We start from the raw sequence: 23115 nt of genomic DNA on the forward strand, positions 1-23115 counted from the left end.
GACATTTGTTACTTGGATATTATGTAGCCTCAAATCCCCAGTAAAACATATTCACCTCTGAGCAGTACGTTTGTGACGTACACTATAAAGTTTTCTTTAACAGAAAGTATGGACGACACGACCACACGTCAACATCGTTAGAGGCCTAATTTTGACAAAGACTTATTGTTTTTTAATAACTGAACAGTGGAAGGAGAAACAAATCAATAAAACAAGAAGCGGTGCCAAGGCACAGCAAACCCGTCCCCGGCAGTCGTTTTAGTGCTGACGTTTAAACACAACACGATATCTAGTCAAAGATGTCACATATCACATTTGGAGTAAATTGGGTGAAAATTGACGATTTTATGCCCATTTGAAATTTTAGGCCCGACCCACATGACACTGACCTCCCTACTGCTGACTAGGGAGTCACCCCCCCCAGATGTAATGAAGCATGTTATAGGATGCAAATTTGTAAGATGCACCTTTAGGTTTTGGTTTCATGTCGGTATGACGAATTTGAATGAAGTTAGTGCGAAAAAACGATTTTTAACCAGCCCCATTTCTTTCCCTTTGGGGGACCTACAGCCTGGACCTTGGCCAAATTTGGCCCCAAATTTAATCAGGTTATCAGAAGCTAATAGCCCATCATCCCAGTAATTTTAGTCAAAATCGGAGCAGTAGGTTTCGCGTAAAGTCGTTAACAAAAAAACAAACAGACAAGCCGAGAGAAAACAATACTCGTCCCCGAACCCCTCTGGGGCGGGGACGGATAATAATCCATAAACTAGATTACTGGTGTCCTCCATTCATAAAAAATCTGTAACAGTTGGACATGAACAGCTGCAGGTTGAAGTGTAGGGGGAAACAACTCTGGAGAAGTGAGTTGCAAAGTGATGCAGTTCGGGTAATAAAAGATTTTTGATTGGCAGAAATTCTGCAATATGGCACTGTGATACTCCAGTTGCCCGTGTAGCAGAGGGGAAGGCATGGAGAGGTGGTACAATGGATGCAACTTCGTCTGAGCATTTGCCATAAAAGTACCCTTCAAATAATGCAAGAGAGGCAACATTCCTTCTCACCTGCCGTGGAGGTAGTTTATTTGTAATAGCAGGGTTATTAATAATTCTAACAGCTTTGTTCTGAATTTTGTCTAGTTGTTTAAGTGAAACCTCTCCACATCCACTCCACAAGGGTGAACAATATTCCATCTGAGAGTGCACATGACACTTACAAACTATCTCCGACTGCTCGTCAGTTAAAAGGCTACGAGCTCTGTACAATAATCCAAGTTTCTTTGAGGCGGTTTAAGCAAGTGATGTGGCATGAAAGGTCCATCTGAGGTCACTGTTAAGTGAAACACCGAGAATTTCAATACTCTTCGAGATAGGAATGATAGTAGCATTGAAGGTACTACAGGAATCTGGCAATATATGTGTATGTCGAATAAGTATTCCTGTCATCCTTTCTATACAATTTCAATAAGTGGTTTTCTGTGGTACATGGTAATCATCTTCGCTTTTTCCTACCGTCATCTGCCTTTTTGTCCTCATAACACACTCTCTGAACAGACAACCCAGTTATGACTTGCCCAATAAACATCTTCAAATCCATAAGATTAAAATTATTGCTGCTTGCTTTCTCTTCCAGTCCTTTTCAATGCTCTCACTTTCTTTCCCGGGTCCCCACACTTAACTCTCTTGCTTCATTCTGGCGTGCTCCCATTTTAATTTGAGTCTCTCTCTCTCTCTCTCTCTCTCTCTCTGTATGAATGTATTCGAAACTAAGAATAGTTAATGTAGCTCATGACCTGGGGCTGAGTCCTCTAATACGCCAGTAACATAAAGTCGCACACCCTCATATGTCACCATCTGGGTCAGACTACTTACTGTACTCTAGCACACTCTCATTCGAGACTGGTATTAGTGTGGAATTTATAAGACATGTCCGTGGCCTTCATTTTTAACTTATTCAGTCTGATGACGTTTATCATTTTTTTTTTTTTTCAATTCTAGGTGATTTCGTTAAAACTTCTTAAAACATTTCACAATGAAGAGATAAATATATATATATATATATATATATATATATATATATATATATATATATATATATATATATATATATATATTTCCATCAACTCTTGCACTCCGATCAATCAAACTGTCTATATTCACTTTTGGGTTACGTGAGAGTGGTTGAAGATAGGATAGCAATTGCCTTGTCACTCCACTCTATTTCACATTACTCTTTCACTTTTTTTTTTTTTTTACGCATCGATGTCGAAACTTGGAATGGAAGCGTAGTCTTGTTAACTTTTCACTATGTTTTATCTTTTTAAGAGTTTCACCACTATCAATTTAGGCTTTTATTGCCAGACTCTCCCAGGGGCAAGTCTAGAAACGCCAGTGTCCCTTAGGTGCTTACAAACCGGTTTCTTGGGGAAATCTATGTATACAGGGTGTAATGCAACGTATGACAAAAACTTACACCAATGATCTATCATGCAATTTTGAGTATATTTTGTTCTATAACATATACTCTCTGCGACCCCAGTTCAGTACCCAGCATTCGGCTGTATAAGTGTAAAAGTTTCGTGGCTGGCATGTGCCACTGAGCGAGAGCTTTGCAGGGCGGCGGGAGACGAGTATTTTTAGCTTATACTGTACTGTACATAAAAATCTCATATCCTATCAGTACAAACGAGTTTTAAAAAGAAACTTTACGTAGTCTATTGATTCTTTAACATCGGCATGCATTCCTGCAATTCTTTTGCACAAATCGACTGTAAATCGAGGATTAAATTCAAATTTTATGGCTTGCAAGGGAGTAGGGAGGGAGGAGAGGGGCTGGTGTGTTGTTGCCAGTTATGTAATGTTTAGTTTGTAGGATATTGCTACCAGCATTATCAAAATGAACGATCTTATTGAAGGGGTTAATGAAGCCTATCTGACATGTCAAGTTCGAAAACTCTCTGCTAAAGCTAAATATAAGTCAATGTTGGTAGCAATGACATTACGAAGGTTACGTTCTCGGCCTAAGCGGTTAGTTCCGTCAGTACGATGATGTTTAAATTATGACAGCTGCTATAAGCAGTGTAAAATAAATAGGTTTAATGTTTTTCAGAAATGTCTATCTTCACTCTTTTCCCCTGTGTCGGAGAGGGACGCCTACACGTTGTGGTACCGATATGACTGAATGGCTCTGCTGCCTGCATTGTACAAGCGTCTTTCAGTTTCCTCTCTGTCTCCCAAAAGGAGGAGTGTGAACTGCAGCGGGGTAACTTCAGCGTGCAGTCCACTGGGTTCAGATTCAGATGAATCTGGGATTGTTGTTACTGCTGCTCCTCTTACTAATACTGCAACAACAACAACTACTACAGGTACTACTACTGCTACTACATCTACTATTACAACAACGGCAACAACAACAACAACTACTACTGCTACTACTATTACTACTACTACTACCACTACTACTACCACTACTCTCCCTTCCATTAATATCTCTCCTCCTTCTGTTCCTTAGGATCCTCGTCTCATCATTCCTACTCCAACTCCCTCTCCTCCTGTTGTGATCTACTCCTCTTTCTCCCAATCTCCCACCTCCTGCCATCCAACCCCTCCTCCTCTTCCATTAATAACTTACCGCACCCTCTCCTCCCCCCCCCCCTTTCTCACTCTCCTCTCCTCACCTCCCTCCAAACTTTTCCTCCTTCCCTTGTGTGAATCATCCTCCCATCTCTTCCGTTCGCTACCCCAAGTTTTCCCTTCTCCTTTCCATTTACTCCCTCCCCTGACTCCTCATCTGCCTACTTCCATCATTCCTTCCCTCCTTAACTCCCAAACTCCTCCAACCCCCAAACAGTATTTCAATCATCCCTCCTCCTCCACCTCCTCTATCCCGGACCTTTGACCCCGCTTACCCTTCTTCCTTTGAATCATCCCTCCTCTTTCTCCAGTACCAATTCCCCCTTCCTTCGCGTCCCTTTCCCCACGTCCTTGTCTTAACCCCCTCATCCTCTCCCAACCCTCCTTCTTCTCCTGACATCTCCACAATCCCTCCCCCCCTTGTTTATTTTTCATCCTCCCATCCTCCCCTGTCTTCAATACATCTTCCCCCCTCCCCCCTCCGTAACCCCTCTCCCTTCTCCCTTCCCTATACTCCCTCCTCCCCACATCTTCTTCCTCTCTCCCCTCCCCGTTTTCCCTCCTGCACATCTAATCCTCCGTCCCCTCGCCTTAATATTTCTCCCTTCCCTCCCTTTCACCACTCTCCTCCCATCTCTCCTCTGTCCTCTCATAAATCCCCACCATGCCTCCCTCCATTACCTGCCTGAGCTCCCAAAAGCTTATGACCAAACTTGCAAGGCGTTTGACGTAGGGATGGGAGAGTCTCATTCTCTACACGTAAACCAAGTGGACCACAGGTTCCTCTTCCTTAAATCGCCTGGAAATTGTGGTGACCGCTCTTTAATTCTTGCTTAATCTTAGCTGTTTTCTTTCTCCTTTAGTTTCAGAGTAGCTTCCATCTCTCTAAGAATCTCTGGTAGTATTCCTACTGTAAACAATTTGACCTAGCCTGTTAGTTTTATGTCCTGTAGGGGTAAAAAAAATAGTCTCCATTATTCTTGTCAAAACGTAAGACTATAACCATTTAATTCATGTACAAAAAAAAAAAAAAAATCAGCGAAGGGATGGTATTAACTTCTTGGAAGTTTACGTTTATTTGCTCACATCAGTTGGCTACAAATTACAGCCAGTAATCTTTGTTACGAATCCAATACTTTTTTGTTAACTGCGTATTTGTCTGCATAAATTGTCTGGACATAAGGGTGGTCCAAATAAGGCAAATAGATTTTTGCTGCTCCACAAGGCTGCCCCTGTTCCATACATGTTTCTGGTAAAAATTTCATCAGCTTTGCACAATATTAAGAGGTTGGACAAAATGAAGGAACAAAATTCGAATAATTTCTAACACTGTTTAAACTAAATGTGTTAGTGTTTTATTAACAACTTTTAATACTGTATAAAACAAAAAATGTATATGTGTGAGTTCATTATTAACCAATTATTTTACAACTTTCAACTCTGTGCATAACCAAAATGTATAAATGGTTGTGAATTCATTATACCTATGTGTTCCATAATGATGGTATAACATACTAAACATTTAATCACTTGCTAGGTATGCATATACAAGAGCATTTACTTATTATACATTTAAAAGGCGTAGGTAAGTTGAGTTCTGTGAAAGTTGTAAGTATTTTATTGTGGCAAAAGAGAGGTTCATTAGAAGATGGGTACAATTGCCTATGATTTCTGACTGTAACAAAAACTGCTTTTTTTTTTCTTTTTTTTTGTCAGTGTACTATTATATGACACAGTGAGACTAATACCTCTTTCTGCTCAATCATTCACCAATTTTAGTCCACAGATTTTCTACTGTATGATAAGACAAGTGTCGTCTGCTAGCCCGGCAGCGGGGTCTTTCTTTAGAAATTCTAACTCTTCACTGTCCACAGTTGCCAGGTTAAAGAGTTTCATTGACCTGTTTGTAAAGTATGGTTTTAATGGATGACTAGTGTCAAATTCTTTGGCTGTGATACGATGTGCACAGTCTGATTTTGTTGGTCTCTTTATCACTGCAGCCTATGTTTCATTGCTTACCGAGTTGTCAAAGAGAACGAGTGATGCTAGGTCGCTTAACTGTTTTCAAAGACTTCTTTCCAGTGCTGTTACCAGGGTATGACAGAAGCATGTTAACCAACTTCATATAATTGAAAGGGGCGCTTTGTGGGACTGGATCTTCATGCCAGAAACTAGCATTATCAGAGAGACAAATGGTCCAACTATCAGTAAACCTTTTAATTCACGAGCAGTGAGCTTAAACTGATCTTTAAATAGAGACATTTTCAAGGCTTCATCATCCAACAAGCATGGTGTATGGCACGAGGGGCACGAAATATATATTTTCCAACTCGTGAACTGTCTAGAAATATGAGACACATCCCCAGAAATTCCTAGTAATGTTCAGATCGATGCTTTTCTTGTATTACATATGTAAAGTACCGGTATGTAATAATTTACCTATGCAGAGATTTTCGAGTGGATTTAAACATATCATTTCCTGGCCCATAAACTTCTTGTTTGATCATGTCTCAGCATTTCTGAAAACGTTTAATTATCTTCCCTTCTTGACCTGATGGCAGTCCAAGGGTTTCAGTCACAACGTCTGATAAAACTACTTCAAATATGTGGCGACGACGAGCTAGCCATATAAGTTTCTTTCCAAGAAATGTCTCTATCAGTGTAAAAACATCTGACCATAAACCTGTACTGCAAGCTGTAGTATCAAATACCAAGCCTAGGGCTTGTGACTTTAGACCTCTGTCCTCTAGCAGCTCGGTGCAGGCTTTGGCTTGTTCTTCACCAGCACTGCGGTTTACCTTTGGTACAGTATACCAAGTAGTTTTTTTTATTCAACTCCTGTTACCAAAGTGGCCACTCTGTCCATTTACTCAGATGTAACGCTTGTAAAATCATATAAGAGCATCCCATCCCGGTGCAGTACAAGAGGTATAGACGAATCTGTGGATTATCTTTCTCTTGAAGCTCTCATTTCTCGATTTTTAACCCATACACGACGTGAACCACTTCTTAGTATTGACAGATTAATAACATCATGAACAAGAGCATTGCTATAGCACTGGTGGCAAAAACTGCCTTACGATCAGAGATTAATCCTGTTTATTGTTGATGCAACATGTTGTGTCACAATTGCATTAAGGATCTTTCTAGATTTATTATTTTTTTTTTTAAGGGGGGGGGGGGTCTCCGCTGATCCATCTGGTACATAAAGATCATGTCATTCTGAATCTTCTCTCCTTTCACTGCAACCACTCAGAATTCCTGCATCTCTCCTTCCTTTAGAAGTAATTGATTCCTTTTCTTTTTTTTTTTACTTGCTCAGTCCTGTTTTGATTTCGTTTTTCCTTCTCTGTCAAGGTTTTGTCAGCAGAACTCCTGCTGCATGTAGACGTGTCTTCATGCTTCATTGTAAGAAAAATTTTATCATCATTTCTCATGCTTTAAAGAACATCTTTGCTGGATATGTCGAAAAGACTGTGGTGTTCATCAAGAAACTATTGTTACTTTATCCTCTGATTCTCACCTTTTCTTAGATTTTTTTTTTTTTATTGGACAATACTTATCATACCTTTTTAACAGCTTTCGCTCAGCTGAGTCATTCCTTTGCACTGGTATTCTGGCTTTCTCCCAATATATTAAAGTAGCCCTGACAGCTAATGTGGCATTTTCTCGGACAGTGTTGTTTTCTACGTAATGACAGAACAGTAACGCCTTCAAAACATGTAATTTTGTGGGAAGTTCCATGCATGTGATATCTCTCACTGGCTTTCCAACCTGCCACAGCGATGAGGAACTTCGAGTTTCTGACATATTTATCACATGCTCAACTGCAGTGGACTAAAGGAATATTAAAAAGGCTCGCTCAAAAATGACAAAAGATTGTGACTGAAGCTTTAAACCTACTTACAATCTAAAACTGTACTCATCAGTATATATATATATATATATATATATATATATATATATATATATATATATATATATATATATATATACATATATATATATATATATATATATATATATATATATATATATATATATATATATATTACAGATCTGAAATGATCCTGATAATTAATCTTGGCCGACCTCCAGTTTAAAGGATTTGAGAGCATGATGTATAGACAACAGAAGCAGTCTAGAGGCTGGAAAGCTGAAGAGTGGGCAACTAAACACTGCAGAGGTTAATCTTAAAACCATTGAAACAGATCTAGTAAAAAAAGCATACAGTCTTTAATAGAACTTTAATAGTCTACCAAAATAATCGCACATTCAGAATTTCGTACATGACACGCTCTGACTTTCTTGTTAAAATGAGCTAAAATTTTGCCTGTGATGTCTACTTGCAAAATGGAACAGGGGCAGCCTTGTGGACCCTTACTTTTTATACTTTTTTTTTTACTTATGGATTATGGACCACCCTACTGGACATACAGTAGTATTCACAGCACCTAGTGTCTTTATTGTATCTCTTGTGTCACTGACTCAATTTTTTATGTGCTGACTACAACGTAGACACTAGTTTAAGAATAATATATCCACCGTCTCTTATACCTAATCATTTGTAATTACTTGCACAAATTTGTCTGAACGTACAATTTGTTGCCTCTGCCGTTCAAATGCGTCCTCTATTTTTTTCGTCATACTGGCTGGACAGCATGTCACCATCCGCTGTAATAACTCCTGTTTCCTGGCACTGAATAGGGATCTACACGTAAAGGTGCTGTGCACCCCAGGCGGACCAACTGTGGCGTCCACCTTGCAGCCAAACCTCCCCCATTTTTTCCCTGAATCTCACAGAGGCAAGACGCTGATTCGACACTGGTTAGGTGCTGTCTACCACAAGGGGGAGCCAGATCCCTACACAGTGTGTGTACTATACTGTACCTATAGGACGGCCTCACATAAGCAGTTGCTTACCTGTTGTCGACGGGTCTGCTTAGCCAGACAAACAAGTTAAGTAACTGCAGCAACAACATCCCGTTTTTCGTTTTTGTGACCTCATGTATTGTTTTCAATCAATTATTTTGAAATAATATCCACAACAATGTACCACTATAAACGCCTCTCCTTTTTAATGTATTATTATTATTATTATTCTTGTACTGGCTGGAATACTTAGTCACCACTTAATATAAGATCCGTTGCCCATCCAGTATCTCTTTTTGTTTGTATAAACTTCTGGAAAATACAAAACTCTAATGTCTATTTTGCTCTGATGCTTCTTATTTTTTCCATACATTGTTTACAATTAGTCATTACTCTAAATACTAAAGCCTCTGCTCTTACTGTATGCATCGGCATGTGTTTGTTTGCATAAATTGTCTGGGAATCGTAGTCTTTGCACTCTAATGTTTTTCATGTAATATGCGTCTCTTCTTTATAATAGCTCAAGTATCCTTGTGCAGTGTTAAATTTTTCTCTGTATATATCAGCTGCAAATGACAGACGCCACTCACTATAGAAACTCCATAAAAACTTCTTTGCCTGTACGTAACGTACAGTTTTTTTTTTCTTTTTTTTTCCATAAATTGGACGCAAATTACACTTTGCACACTCTATGACAACTCCACTGTCCTTTTGCAACCGTATTTACTCATTTTTTTTTAAATAAATAACAGAACGGAGGAAGGAAAAATAAATGAGTAAAAAAAAATAATAATCCATACACCAGATTACTAGTGTCCTCTATTCATAAAATATCTGTAACAATAAGACTTGAACAGTTGTGGGTTGAAATTTGGAGGGAAACAACTCTGGGGAAGCGAGTTCCAGAGAGATGCAGTTCGGGGAATGAAAGAATTCTGATAGGCAAAAGTTCTGCAATATGGCTGAGTGACAATCCAGTCATGAGCGCTACCAGATGCCCGTGTAGCACGAGGGAAAGCATGGAGAGGTGGCATCATGGACGCAACTTCGTCTGAGCACATGCCAAAAAAATATCTGTAAAATAATGCAAGGGAGGCAACATTCCTTCTTAATTGCAGGGGAGGTAGTTTATTTGTAATGGCAGGGTTGTTAATGATTCTAACAGCTTTGTTCTGAATTTTGTCTAGTTGTCTTAATGCAACCTCTCCACAACCATTCCACAAGGGTGAGCAATATTCAAGCTGAGAGCGCACATGACTCTTATATTATAGCTAACTGCTGATCGGCAAAGAAGTTACGGACTCTGTACAATAATCCAAGTTTCTTTGAGGCGGTTTTAGCAAGTGATCTGACATGAGAGGTCCAGCTGAGGGCACTGTTAAGTGAGACGCCAAGAATTTCAATACATTTGGAGATGGGAATATTAGTAGCACTGAAGGTAATGTACGAATCTGGCAATATCTGTCTATTAGTAAACTGTATATATTTAGTTTTACTAGCATTAAAAGAGACAAGGTTGTTTTATCCCCATTCACTGATTGTAGATAGATCTTGATTTATGGAAATGGCTGTACTGAGTTGAGAGGTGGAGATATTAGACTTTGTAAATGGATGTCTGAGTGTGAATGAACTATGTAGAGTCATCTGCATACGAGTGAATGGGATTGTGGGTGACAGATAAGAGATCATTAATATGAACCAGAAATAGGGTTGGCGCCAGAACTGATCCCTGCGGCACGCCGGCATTAATTGAGTGGAAATTGGAATATACATCATCTACTTTTACTTTTATTTTCCTCTCACTAAGATATGAAGAAATCAAAGGAACAAAAGACGTAGTCCATAGCAAGGGAGTTTGGACAGCAGGGAACGGTGTCATACTCTGTTGAAAACTTTAGAGATATCAAGAGCTACTGCATGCGCTGCAGATTACATTTACCTTCTCTTGGATGTCTCTCTTGCCCTTTGCTTATTGGTACAAGTTGGCTGGTTGTTATAGCAATTATCATCATCATCATCATCATCATCATCATCATCAGAGATTCGAATGTAGAAGAGAAACTTCATCCGTCTTTCTTCACTCTAACCTTGTTAGCCTGTTCCATCCAGTCATAGTAGCTCCCCGAATTTCATCTCTTCATCTTGTTCTCTCTTGCCTCTTCTCTCAGTCTCTGGGTTGCCACTCACTTACCCTAAATATCCCTCTACTACATGTTCCACACTAGCCCTGCTGTGGCATTTGGGCATTACCATAGGTTCGACAACTCGTTCCCGTAGGCTAAACATTCCTCCTTTATGCCACATATCTTCACATGTCACGGCGCTAATGCCTTCAGTCCTTGGTGAATACATGATACGATTGGTGCATTAGTATCAGCAAACAGCTCAGTTCATCAAACTGTTCCCATCTATTTGGGATCGAAGTTGCTTGATTTCGCATAATAGACTACCCCTATACCCTCTACGATATAACTAAGGGAAAAATATCGGATCAATATAAACTTTGGAGCGAAGGGAAAGGAATATGTTAAAGAATCACATGGAAACGTAAAAACTGAGGTTCCTGGATAAGGGACAGACTAAAATAGCGAAAGTAATCATTACAAACAAAACGCTGAAATGGAGGTGGGCAGGTCACGTCCTGAGTTGGACTTTAGGACGGTCTCAAGCCCAGGCTCACGGCATTCTCAAGTCAAGCTCAGCCAGCTTAACTCGGCCATATGCTGAATCGAAACTCATATCTGACATTCACAAAGGCGGGGTGAAGTGGCAGAATTGAGGCGAACTCTCGACTATTTCCGAATCATCTAGCCACAGTGCCTACTTTTCAATATTAAATTTGGCAAATAAGGCAAGATAAAATGCACTGAGATGGTCTTTCCATGTGAAGAGGATGGACAGCGAGAGACTAACGAGGAGCATGTATGTGAGTGAGGTGGAGAGGAGGGGGGAGGGAAAGGGAGGCCGAGGATGAGATGGAGGGATGGAGTGGAGAGGTATATGAAAGAGGGAGTGTGTGAGCTGGGGGGAGGGCAGTGAAATGGCGGGGGACAGGGCGACATGGAGGCGATTTGTCTGTCGCCGCCCATTACGGTATTGAGGCGTCTGGCATTAAGCAGGCAGAAAGAAATAAAAAATTTATAAAACCACTAGGTACCAGATGTTTTGAGTCAGTTCTCATCATCTGCGTGAATAAAAACTATAAAGAATCCAAATAATACACAAAACATTAAATAATATGAACTGTGAATAGTCCTTGCATGGAAATATAACATTGTGAGTCTGGCCATTATGCATGTTTAGAGAAGCTGGTGCCAGCGCTCTCAATTTCGGGGGCAATTTGAACGATTTTGTGAAGTATTTTGAGATTTAGAGAACTTTAGGAAATTACAGGGAATCAGTATTAGAAAAAAAGTTTAAATTTAAGGAGTCCATGACTTTTGGAGTAATTAATAGCCTGTTAAACTACTATTGCTACTCAGTCTGATAACATATCTCATTATGAAAATTTTCACAAACTTCGAAAAATGACATTGTAGTGAGCCTGGCCGTAAGCGTGTTTAGGGAGGTTGGTGTCAGTGCTGCCAATTACGGGGGAAATTTGAACGATTTTAGTGAAAAATCTTGGGAGCTGAAAAACTTAGGGAAATACAGGGAAATCTTGAATCAGTGTTAGAAGAAAAGTTGAAATTTATGGAACCCATTACTTTTGGAGTAATATTAAACCAAACTATTGCTACTCAGTCTAACAACTTTTTACATCATGAAACTTATTGCAGACTTCGAAAGTTTTTATCTTTTTTTCAAATAACCAATAATTTTACTGCTTGTGCCACATTTAGGCAGCAGAAGGAGTGATGTAAATAAACAACAGCTGAACAAATAGCTCCGCACAACAGATCGTGGCTGGGATGCCTTCTGCCAGGGTTGAATACAAGTATAGCCCTGTGCCTCTAGCAACAATTTTTATATTTTATAGATTGAAATAGTGCATATATAGATAATATTAATAAATGCTCTATGCACCCTTCTTCTTTATAAAATACTGGGTGTCATTATTAACTTTAATTTCATGGGTACAAAAATTATATGGTATGCAATGACATTATCAACTTATTTTCAACATAAACTAAAGAAACACAATCACTGTATGTTATTTTTGCAAAACCATGATGGAAATTAAAAACAACACTTTTAGGCTAACATATATGTATTTCAGTATTCCTGGTGGGTTTCATTATAAAAAAAAATTTTCATACACCACTTCAGACATTTCATGATAAGTAGCAGTAAGAGCAGTAATTAAAAATTGCCATTAGACATAAAGTAGAGTTGTAGAGTTTGGGGTGAGCTGTGTCCAGTCTACATAGTTTTCACATCTATCTGGGGAAATCCTGGATTGGCAAAGTGGGAACTTGGCATCAAAAATTACAAATTGCTATCGCCAGCAACCAACCACTGAATGGTCTACAGAGGTGGAGGAAGACATTCCATAAACAGTCCTGGCGGCGTAGTTTACTCTGCCGGTACACTTGGTCATTCAGTCATGTTAGCAGCGTTGGTGCGAGTTCAGTGAGAAATGACTCCGCAACATCGCGCCTTCGCTCGATAATAGATGAAACAATTTGGCTACTCAGACAATTAGAGCATCAGAAAAGCCTTGTTTTGACAAAAAAGCAACCTATACCTTACCTAGTTAGGCATAACCTACTATTAAAATACATATTATCTTATTATGCTTGGGAGGATGAGGATTGTGCAACGATGCCGAGTCTTTCCTCCAGGCACTAGGTCCGACGATGCACACATGACTGGATGACCAAGTATACCAGGAAAAAAAATTGCATCCTGGCGTGCCTACTAGTGCATACAGACTTGTTATCTTTGGCGGCTAAGTTGATTACGCTGTGGCTGCTTGCTGTAAAGATAGGATCAAAAGGAGAACTAGGAGGCAGTAGTTATCCATTAAGGCAAAAAGTTTTGGTGATGCCACACTTATGAAATATGAACAAAGGATACAAAATTGCTTTAGAAAAATTTAAACTAGTGTACAAAACGAAACATGTTTATCTTCATGACGGCTAATTATTCTGTATGAATTTCAAACATTTTTTGCTTATGATCTTAAGCAGCCACCGTCCCATTTTGCAGTAGGCGTTGTTGATTAATAATTCATTTTTTTAAAAGCGAGTCTGCCAAGTAAAATCATTGAATAACAGGGTCACAAGACCTAAGTCTGACTGAAGCCCACTCTGTGGCGGCTCGGAGTTGAAAGCTGACTTGTAAGAACTTTCAGCTTTGTTTCTACATTTTGTTTTTTGACTGGTATATGTCTTGTTTCCTCATATGGGCTTTTGATAAAAGCGTCCCAAGTCCGACTTAAGGCCGACTTTAGCCCCAAGTCTGGCTTAAGCTCAGTTCATGCATTCGGGACTATGAGTCAAATATATAAAAAGACAACAGCAGGCATACAGTGAATTAATGTTGCGACCTTTTATAAAATGCAAAGGCAATTTCCTTTCCTCGACTAGGTGAAGTTAATTATAAAAATTCATCTTTCCCATTGCGCTCCTTTCCTGTGTGTGTGTGTGTGTGTGTGTGTGTGTGTGTGTGTGTGTGTGTGTGTGTGTTCTTACATAATTGTTCTTACCTAATTGTATCTTTACAGGAATGAGTCAAGCTCGTACTGCCCCGTGTCTTAAACCATATTTATCGTACATATCCTTAAATTTGTGAATTGTTTTGGCACACACTATTTCATTCGGTAGTGCATTCCACTGATCAATTGCTCTATTTGGGAAACTAAATTTCCTTACGTCTTTATCACCTCTCTTTTTATGCAATTTTTTGCAGTGTCCTCTTGCTGATGCTTCCCCATACGTTAAGTAATCATTTATGTCTATTTTCTCCTTCCCTGATATGCATTTATATAGCATAATCATGTCACCTCTTTTCCTTCTCTCTCTTGTAGTGTTGGTAGATTCAGTTTATTTAGTCTTTCTTCATAGCTTAGATCCCTTAAGCTTGGTACCCATCTTGTAGCGGCCCTTTGAACTTTTTCAATCTTATCTATGTGTTTTTTGAGATGAGGACTCCAGACTACTGATGCATACTCCAGGGTTGGTCTGATGAATGATTTTATTATCATTCTTAGCATGTCTTCATTTATGTATGTAAACGCTATGCTCATACTGGCAAGCAGTGTATACATGTTCCGTACCTTCTCACTGATGTGGTCAGCCGGAGATAGTCTGTTATTGACAATCACACCTAGGTCCTTCTCTCTTTCTGATGTGTGTAGGGTTTTATTTCCTAACATATAATCCCAATCAGGTCTTTTTCCACTTTTACCAAACTTGATTACATGACACTTGTCCACATTGAATTCCATTTGCCATGTATTACTCCATTCATGGAGTTTATTTAATTCTTCTTGTAGTTCTTTACAAGAGTCTGTGTTAGTAATTCTCCTTTGTATTTTTGCATCATATGCAAACATATTTAAATAGATTTCATTTCCAGTGTTACTGTCTATATCTTTTATATATATACTAGAAACATGATTGGTGGCAGCACTGAGCCCTGTGGTACTCCACTAGTCACTTCTTTCCATGATGAGTAGTTTCCCCTTGGTACTGTTCTCATTTTTCTTTTCATGAGAAAATCTTGCATCCAACAATACAGACTGCCCCGAATTCCTCCCTGATGGTACAGTTTCCATAAAAGTCTTTGGTGTGGTACTGTGTCAAATGCTTTCTTGAAATCTAAAAAGATATTGTCCACCCATCCTTCTCTTTCCTGTATTGTGTCTGTTACTCTGTCATAGTAGCTCAACAGATTAGTAACACATGATTTTCCTTTTCTGAAACCAAACTGTCTTTCTGTTATCATATTGTATTCTTCTAGATGATTTACCCAAGCTTTTCTTATAAGCTTTTCTAATACCTTACTTACAACACTGGTTAGTGATAGTGGTCGGTAGTTAAGTGGATTTTGTCTATTTCTTTTCTCGAATAAGGGAACAATGTTTGCTTTCTTCCAGATATCAGGTAGTTTACCTTGACTCAAGGATTTGTTGAAAATTAAAAATAATGGTTTACTTAACTCCTTTGCACATTCACATAGCACCCAACATGAAATTTCATCAGGACCATTTGTTTGAAGGTAATGTACGAATCTTGCAATATCTGTCTATTAGTAAACTGTATATATTTAGTTTTACTTGCATTAAAAGAGATAAGGTTGTTTTGTCCCCATTCACTGATTGTAGATAGATCTTGATTTATGGAGATGGCTGTACTGAGTTGAGTGGTAAAGATATTGGACTTTGTAAATGGGTGTCCGAGTGTGAATGAACTATGTAGTGTTGAGTCATCTGCATATGAGTGAATGGGATTGTGGGTGACAGATAAGAGATCATTAATATGAACCAGGAATAGGGTTGGCGCCAGAACTGATCCCTGCGGCACGCCTGCGTTAAATTGAGTGAAAATTGAGATATACATCATCTACTTTTACACTTATTTTCCTGTCGCTAAGATATGAAGAAATCAAAGAACCAAAAGAAGTTAGTCCATAGCAAGGGAGTTTGGACAGCAGGGAACGGTAACATACTCTGTTGAAAGCTTTTGAAATATCAAGAGCTATTCCATGAGTTTCTCCATGTAGGTCAATTGATTGATGGATGGTATGAGTTAAGAAACTGAGTATGTCATTGGTGGATCTTTCGTGGCGAGGACCATATTGTCTATCACTAATTAAGTTGTTGGATTCAAAATGTTTAACAATGTGCTTATTTATTAAAGTTTCAAATCCCTTACCAAGAGATGTGACAGCTATTGGTCTGTAATCAGAGGGGTCAGAGGAACTTCCTTTCTTCGGAATTGGGTGAATATTGGCTTCTTTTCATGAATTTGGGAATAAAGAAGTACGTATGCATAGTCTGAATAATTTAGCTGCAACAGAGGCAAGTTCAGGGGAACACTTTTTCAAAACAATTGGCGGAATTCCATCTGACCCTGGAGCTTTGTTGGTGGGTAAATTAGACTGTCTAGGATGGATTTTACGTATCTTGTCTGTATTTTAAGTGGGGCAATTTCGGGAGAGTCAAGTTCTAGTATTGGGACATTCTGGCTGGTATCGTCCATTGTAGAGTTTCTGGCAAATGTACTGGCAAAGATATCTGCTTTCCCACGCGCGTCATTTGAAATGTTGCCGTCTGAAGATCTTAGTGGGGGAATGAAAGATGACTTGTTAAAGTTATTATTGAAAGAATTAAGAGTTGACCAGAATATTCTATTGCCATTAGGGTTGTTAAGTAGTTTTGATGCTTACTTTTGAAGAAAGTTTGATTTAGATAGATTTAATACAGCTTTTGCATGATTTCTAGCAATTTTAAACTGGGAGAGTGATTCAGATGTTTTTGATTTTAAGTAAGAGTTATATGCTAATGACTTTTGGGCTGTTGCTCTGGCACAGTTGCCATCAAACCATTTTGGAGAGTTCGATCTTTTAGTGAACTGTTGACTTGGTATGAATAAAGCCATACCAGCTAGTATTAAGTCGGAAATGTGGGACTGGTAGAATTGGGATCACTAGAGAAGAAAGACTGCCATGGAATGTCAGCAAGATAATTCCTAAATCCATCTCAGTTTGCCCTATCAAAGTGCCATCAAGTCACCCTGACAGGTTCAGAACGGGGATGTGTGGGAGGGTTAACTAATGAGGCTTTGATGAGATTGTGGTCACAGGATCCAAGTGATAATAGTACCTGTATCCTGTATTGATCTGGTTTATTTGTCAAGAATAAATCCAAGAGATGGGCATCATGGTCAGGATTATCAGGTATTCTGGTTGGTTGCTTAATCCATCCATCCATCCATCATCCAATCCTACATTGCCCCATGAGGAGCGTAGGAGCCCGGGGCTAGGCAGTTGGTCCCGACATTTAAGACGAGAGTGACCAGCCTCACTCATCCCTGAGTGGCATTACATGAGCAATCAACCCCTACCACCCCTTGGATATAAACCTTCACCGGCTTAATCCTATTGGAGTGCAATAATTAGCCACTAAACCACCAGGCGCCAAAATTTGGTTATATAGTTACCACCCAGCGTAGTAAATGGTTTCCTGGTGCACAGGAAACCATTTGGCTTGTCACTCAATGTAGAGTCACCCACAGGCTGAAGGAAAGGGAAAGAAAGAAGGAAAGAAAGACAGAAGAGGGTTAAAATCACCCAAAATGGTAATTTCGGTGCTAAGGGCAAGGTTAAGGTTACTCAACTGAGTGGATATGGAATCAAATACATTGGGTTCCGAAGAAGCACTGGGGGAGCGATAAACTACACAAATATATTTGGTAATATTTTGTATCCACATCTGTCTACCTATCTATCAATCTACCTATCTGTTTATCTATCTATCTATATCTATCCATCTATGTGTATTTATGTCTATCTATCTATCTGTCTATCTATAATGATAGCTGTTGAGTAACATCGGTCCCCCGGGCGATGCAGACCTACCAGCTGCAGGCAAACAACCACCCCTGCAGGTCCGTACAAGGCAATGAACCGAAACAGAGGCTTAACACAGCGGCGTACGTGGAAAAGAGTGGAGGTTTGGATCCCAGATGGAGGCAGTATTTGCGTCTTTCCACGCAGTTAACAGGAACACCACAGTAACCTCCACATTATCCCGCTATTTAGTTATATGATTACCACCCAGCAATGTAAATAATTTACTTGCGTTGCAGGAAACAATTAGGCTTGCCATCCGGTTTAGTTACACCTGAAGTGATAAGAAGAATAAAAGTGACAAAAAGGATCGAAACAAACAGATGAGAGGAAGGCATAAACAGAAAAAGAGTGATGAAGATGAAGGAAGAAATTGGCAACGCCACCACCAAGTGAGTGATTAATGGTCGCTACCACCTACCATCAACATATCTATCTATATATCTATCTATCTGTCCTCTCTGTCAACCAATCTATCTCTTTTGATATAGATATAGACAGATAGATAGGAATAAATATACTCGTAAATATATAATAGGAAGATGAATACCAGCACTGGGATGAACATCTTGTTTATTCATCCGGAACTTTTCGGCTTTAGCCATCATCAGCCTGAAGATATTGACATGTACCTGTATCTTAAATTTGCCAGAGAATTACCAAAAAAAAAAAATGAGAATTATAATTCGGAATCAAGCGAACATACAAGTAAATTCATAATGAGAAAAAAAAATAAACTGAAAGCATGTGCCTTATCACCTAAAACATAGGTCAGCAGTCAGGTAATATGCACTGGTAAGAAGTAGTTACCTGTTAAAATGTTCAACTTGTCTAGGAAAAAAATAACATTAATTTGTATTTCTCTTACTGTGAATGTTCCGACATTCATGTTTAAAAACACAGCATGCAAGCTAAATGACGGAGTAGCAATAGGCAATCCTCTTGGTCCGACCGTTACAAATGCTTTCATGTCTTACCATGAATCTCAGTGGCTCGAGAATTGTCCGACCCTTGCTAATGCCTTCTTGTCTTACCACGAATCTCGATGGCTCGAGAAATGTCCAGCTGATTTCAAACCCCTGCTTTACAGACGCTTTGTTGACGACACTTTCGTAATTTTTGCTTCACCTAGCCATGTTTCCCCGTTTTTAAATTACCTAAATTCCAAACATCCGAATATTAATTTTACGTCTGATATAGAGGAAATTAAACTACCATTTATGGATGCACTTCTTGACAAGATTTAACAACTCATTTAGCACCTCAGTCTGTCGTAAGCCTACATACACAGGTCTGACAACTAAATTCACTTCTAACATCCCCGTGCAATTTAAATAGAACCTGATATAGCCTACTCTTTGGTAACTAGAGCAATTAACATTACTTCAACTTACAAGAACTTTCACTTGGAATGAAATGATTTATGAAACATGTTAAAACTAAACGGTTTTCCCTTACACGTCACTGAAACACACATAGGAAAAAGGTTAAACAAAATAATGTCCCCTCCCCTACAAGCCCAGATTGCTCCAAAATCTCTTGTTTATTTTGTAATCCCTTTTTAGGACCTCGTTCCTTTGGAGTAAAGAACAGAATTAGGAAACTCGTCTCTGAATATTACCCACAGGTATCATTCAGGATAGTATTTAAACCATCAACAGTGTTATCCAACCACTTCAAGTTCAAGGACCGTATCCTCTATTCTCTGATGTCATCAGTGGTATACAAGTTTAAGTGTAATAGATGATAATTTATTTACATTGGTCAAAACAAACGACATTTCATCGCAAGTATTTCAGAGCATCGTGGAAGGTCACACAGAATGGGTCTCCCTCTATCGAAACCCGGCTACTCAACAATCTTTGAACACTGTGAGGCCTCAGGCCACCCAATGAATACAAGTGATGTCTTCATGCTCCACACTTCCTGTGACAACACATCAAGACAAGTAGCAGAGACTCTCCTCACCCACCTCCACAAGCCAACCTTGGGTGTCAGTGACTCCTCCACATCACTATTGTGCATTTTTTTAAAGCATAATTTCAACTTTTTAAGACATGTTGAGCATATTAAGTTTTAACTATAGACTAATTTTTACTAATACATAGTACGTGACTGCTGACCTTATTACATGTAGACTTTGCTTCCCACCTGGGGAGAGTCTTGCTTATATATATATATATATATATATATATATATATATATATATATATATATATATATGGTGCTTCAAAAAAAAAAAAAAAAAGATAATTTCACTTTTTTTATGCAAGTGCATCACGCCCTTGTTACACATTTCAGGCCAGTTTTGGCGGAAATCGAAGTATATTTAGAGGTCACTCAAAATTATGACTTTTCCCAATGAAGCGGAATAGGAATGTCTGATAATTTTTTTTTAATTCAAAGTACAAAGTACCATGCAGAAACTAATACACTTACTAAGAGCCACTTTCGCCAGCTCCTTCGTCTTTTTTGGATCCGCCTGTGCATGGTCTCTAGCCACCTTGAGCAAGAACTGTTTCTGGTTCCCCTTCATTGTGATCATCAAATTAAAGGGTTCGATTAAGGCAATGCCACGCTCAGCAGCATCACTAACCACCTTCAAGGACTTTACTCTTTTTAGTGTCAAGTGGTAGCTTCCATCATCCTTCCACTCTTCTGGATCCTTGTTCAAGAACGTTGGCTCCAAGTCAGAATCCATTAGGCACTTGATCAGACTGGCCGATTTTTCGGAAACGAAGTCCTCCAAAGGCTTATTCAACAGCACCCTCTTGCCCTCGAGCTTTTTCAAACCTTTGCTGCAACTCTCCTTTGCCAAGTTCTGCACCATGTCCTGCTTCACTGAAACTTCCAGATGTGCATCAATGAAGGCAAGGACCACAAACTCTTCTGTCAGATACCACAAGTGATGTCTTGCTGCCTTTTCAGCCGCATTGCCAATTCTCCGATCTGAGTAGCTCTTCAGAATAGAAGAAAACAGAGATAATTTCAAGGTGCCCACTGAGGTATTATCGCTTCAATCCATGCTTCCAGGATATGAGTGTAATCTGGTGCATGCCTCATGCCTCTCTCTGCATCATCGTTAAGAAATGGCTGCCGAACATTACAATAATCCCATAAATCCTTTTTGCCATCCATCACGCCTAATGCATGGCTCCTGGTGGTAGGAAAGTTGACTGGTCAAGATAACCCCAAAAGATTTTATGCAAATTGGAGTAGTTCCTTGTAGTCATCGTAAGGATGACTTTCGTTCTCAAGGGTTGATTTCAAGAATGTCAGCATGCATTTCTTCCGTTCTTGAGGGGCGATGTTGATGGTGAAGAGTTCCACAAAATCTTCAATGGTATCCACAGTCGTACAAGGACTGATTGATTGGGGGCCAGTGTGTCTGGAACCGCTTGAATAATCTTATATCTGGTCCAGAGGAAGATCCATGACAAACTTCGAAGACGGTTTTCAGGATGACTTCATGAACATGATGTCTGCAAGCCAGCCACACAGTTGATCTTCCGAGTTCTTGCTCAGTTAGTGTGTAAGCACCCCGATGTATTCATGAAGATTGTCCTCCTGAACCTCTTTGAGTGCAACACGAGGGACTTCTTCATTTCTATTTAGTGCTACTGGAACACCAGGTCTTCAGTCTCTTCCCTAGAAACCAGTATGGCGATCTGGTTTGCTGGAAGAAAAAGTGTTGGCTCGCTTACGGCTTAATGCCACCTTATTAACACATATGAAACTTTATATGGAAAAATGATTCCCGCCGCACTGTGACATCTGTGATGCGGTGTTATCTATCAGTCATATCATCCTGCGCTGTCGGCGATTTATTCGTGAACGTGCTTCACTTATAAATTACTGCGGCGCAGCAGACGTCCCCTTCACCCTTTCCACCATCCTGGGTGATGGGGACATTGTTATGACTGATAAATTGATGGCTTTCTTGAGAGAGACCGGACTGATCAGAGTGATGTGACTTTTTTACTGTGTGGTTATGGTTTTTATGAAGAGTAAATATGTATATATTGTAATGTTAATTAGGGTTGACAGTTGACGTATTTGAAATAGTTCCTCCACCCCCTGATCTATTTCTAATATTGATGTCCCCTACATTAAACCCCGTTCCTCGACTAACAGTCACCAGCTAATGAGTGCAAGTGTGCAATATAGAAAGGTATTGGGCACTTGCAGTCGATGGTGGTCTGCTGGGCGAGGTTCTTCACATTTTGTACAAATTGTGTAAATACATTATACCATCTTACTTAAGTTATTCTAATTAGGGCCGACAGCTGACGTATATGGAAATGTTCCTGACTCGTCTGGTTCCCTTTCATATATTGATGTCCCCTATATTAAGTTGTGCCTCGACTGATAGTCACCAGGTGATGAGTGCAGGTATGTACAGTAATGTAGAAAGGCATTTCATATCTGCAGTCGATGGCGTTCTCTTGGGCTTTTTTACCATTAGTGTAGGTCTAGTTATTTGTCTCTTAGGATTTAGTATAGGTTAGCGATTTGTCTGTCAGGTGATTAGTTTTAGGGTCTTTAGATTGGGCATTTTAGTTTATAAGTAATATAAGGTTAAAAATAAATAAAAAATTAAAAAAAATAAAAATTAAACTACAAAAATATAATAAAATAATAATTATTATATACCGTGTGCATGAAAGTGTGTATGTTCATATGCATGGCTGTGTGTATGTATGTATGTATGTATATATATATATGTTCATATATATATATATATATATATATATATATATATATATATATATATATATATATATATATATATATATGCCTTAATAACCAGGGGCTCCGGCCCCAATGGTCGATGGGAAAAAAAAAAAAAAAGTTTGCAAAGTCTTGCCTTGACAGATAACTGGAAATAGCCCTTCATCCCAGTGAAGTGTCAGTGAGATATCCTTAGTCCTGAGTGATGCAGAGATTCCAGGTGTTATCTCTGCGCTTGCATCGAGCAGGCGAAATCACAAACTTCCTGAGATTATGACCAAGGTTTTGGGCAGCAGCATCATATGAACTTGTTGCCTGGCACACCGAAAGATTGTCCTGGTCCCAGGCAGCAGTCAAGTTCTTG

Source organism: Coenobita brevimanus, chromosome 52 (genome assembly GCF_032717465.1).
Source record: "Coenobita brevimanus isolate Jiangsu-jjx chromosome 52, ASM3271746v2, whole genome shotgun sequence".
Lineage (NCBI taxonomy): Eukaryota > Metazoa > Arthropoda > Malacostraca > Decapoda > Coenobitidae > Coenobita > Coenobita brevimanus.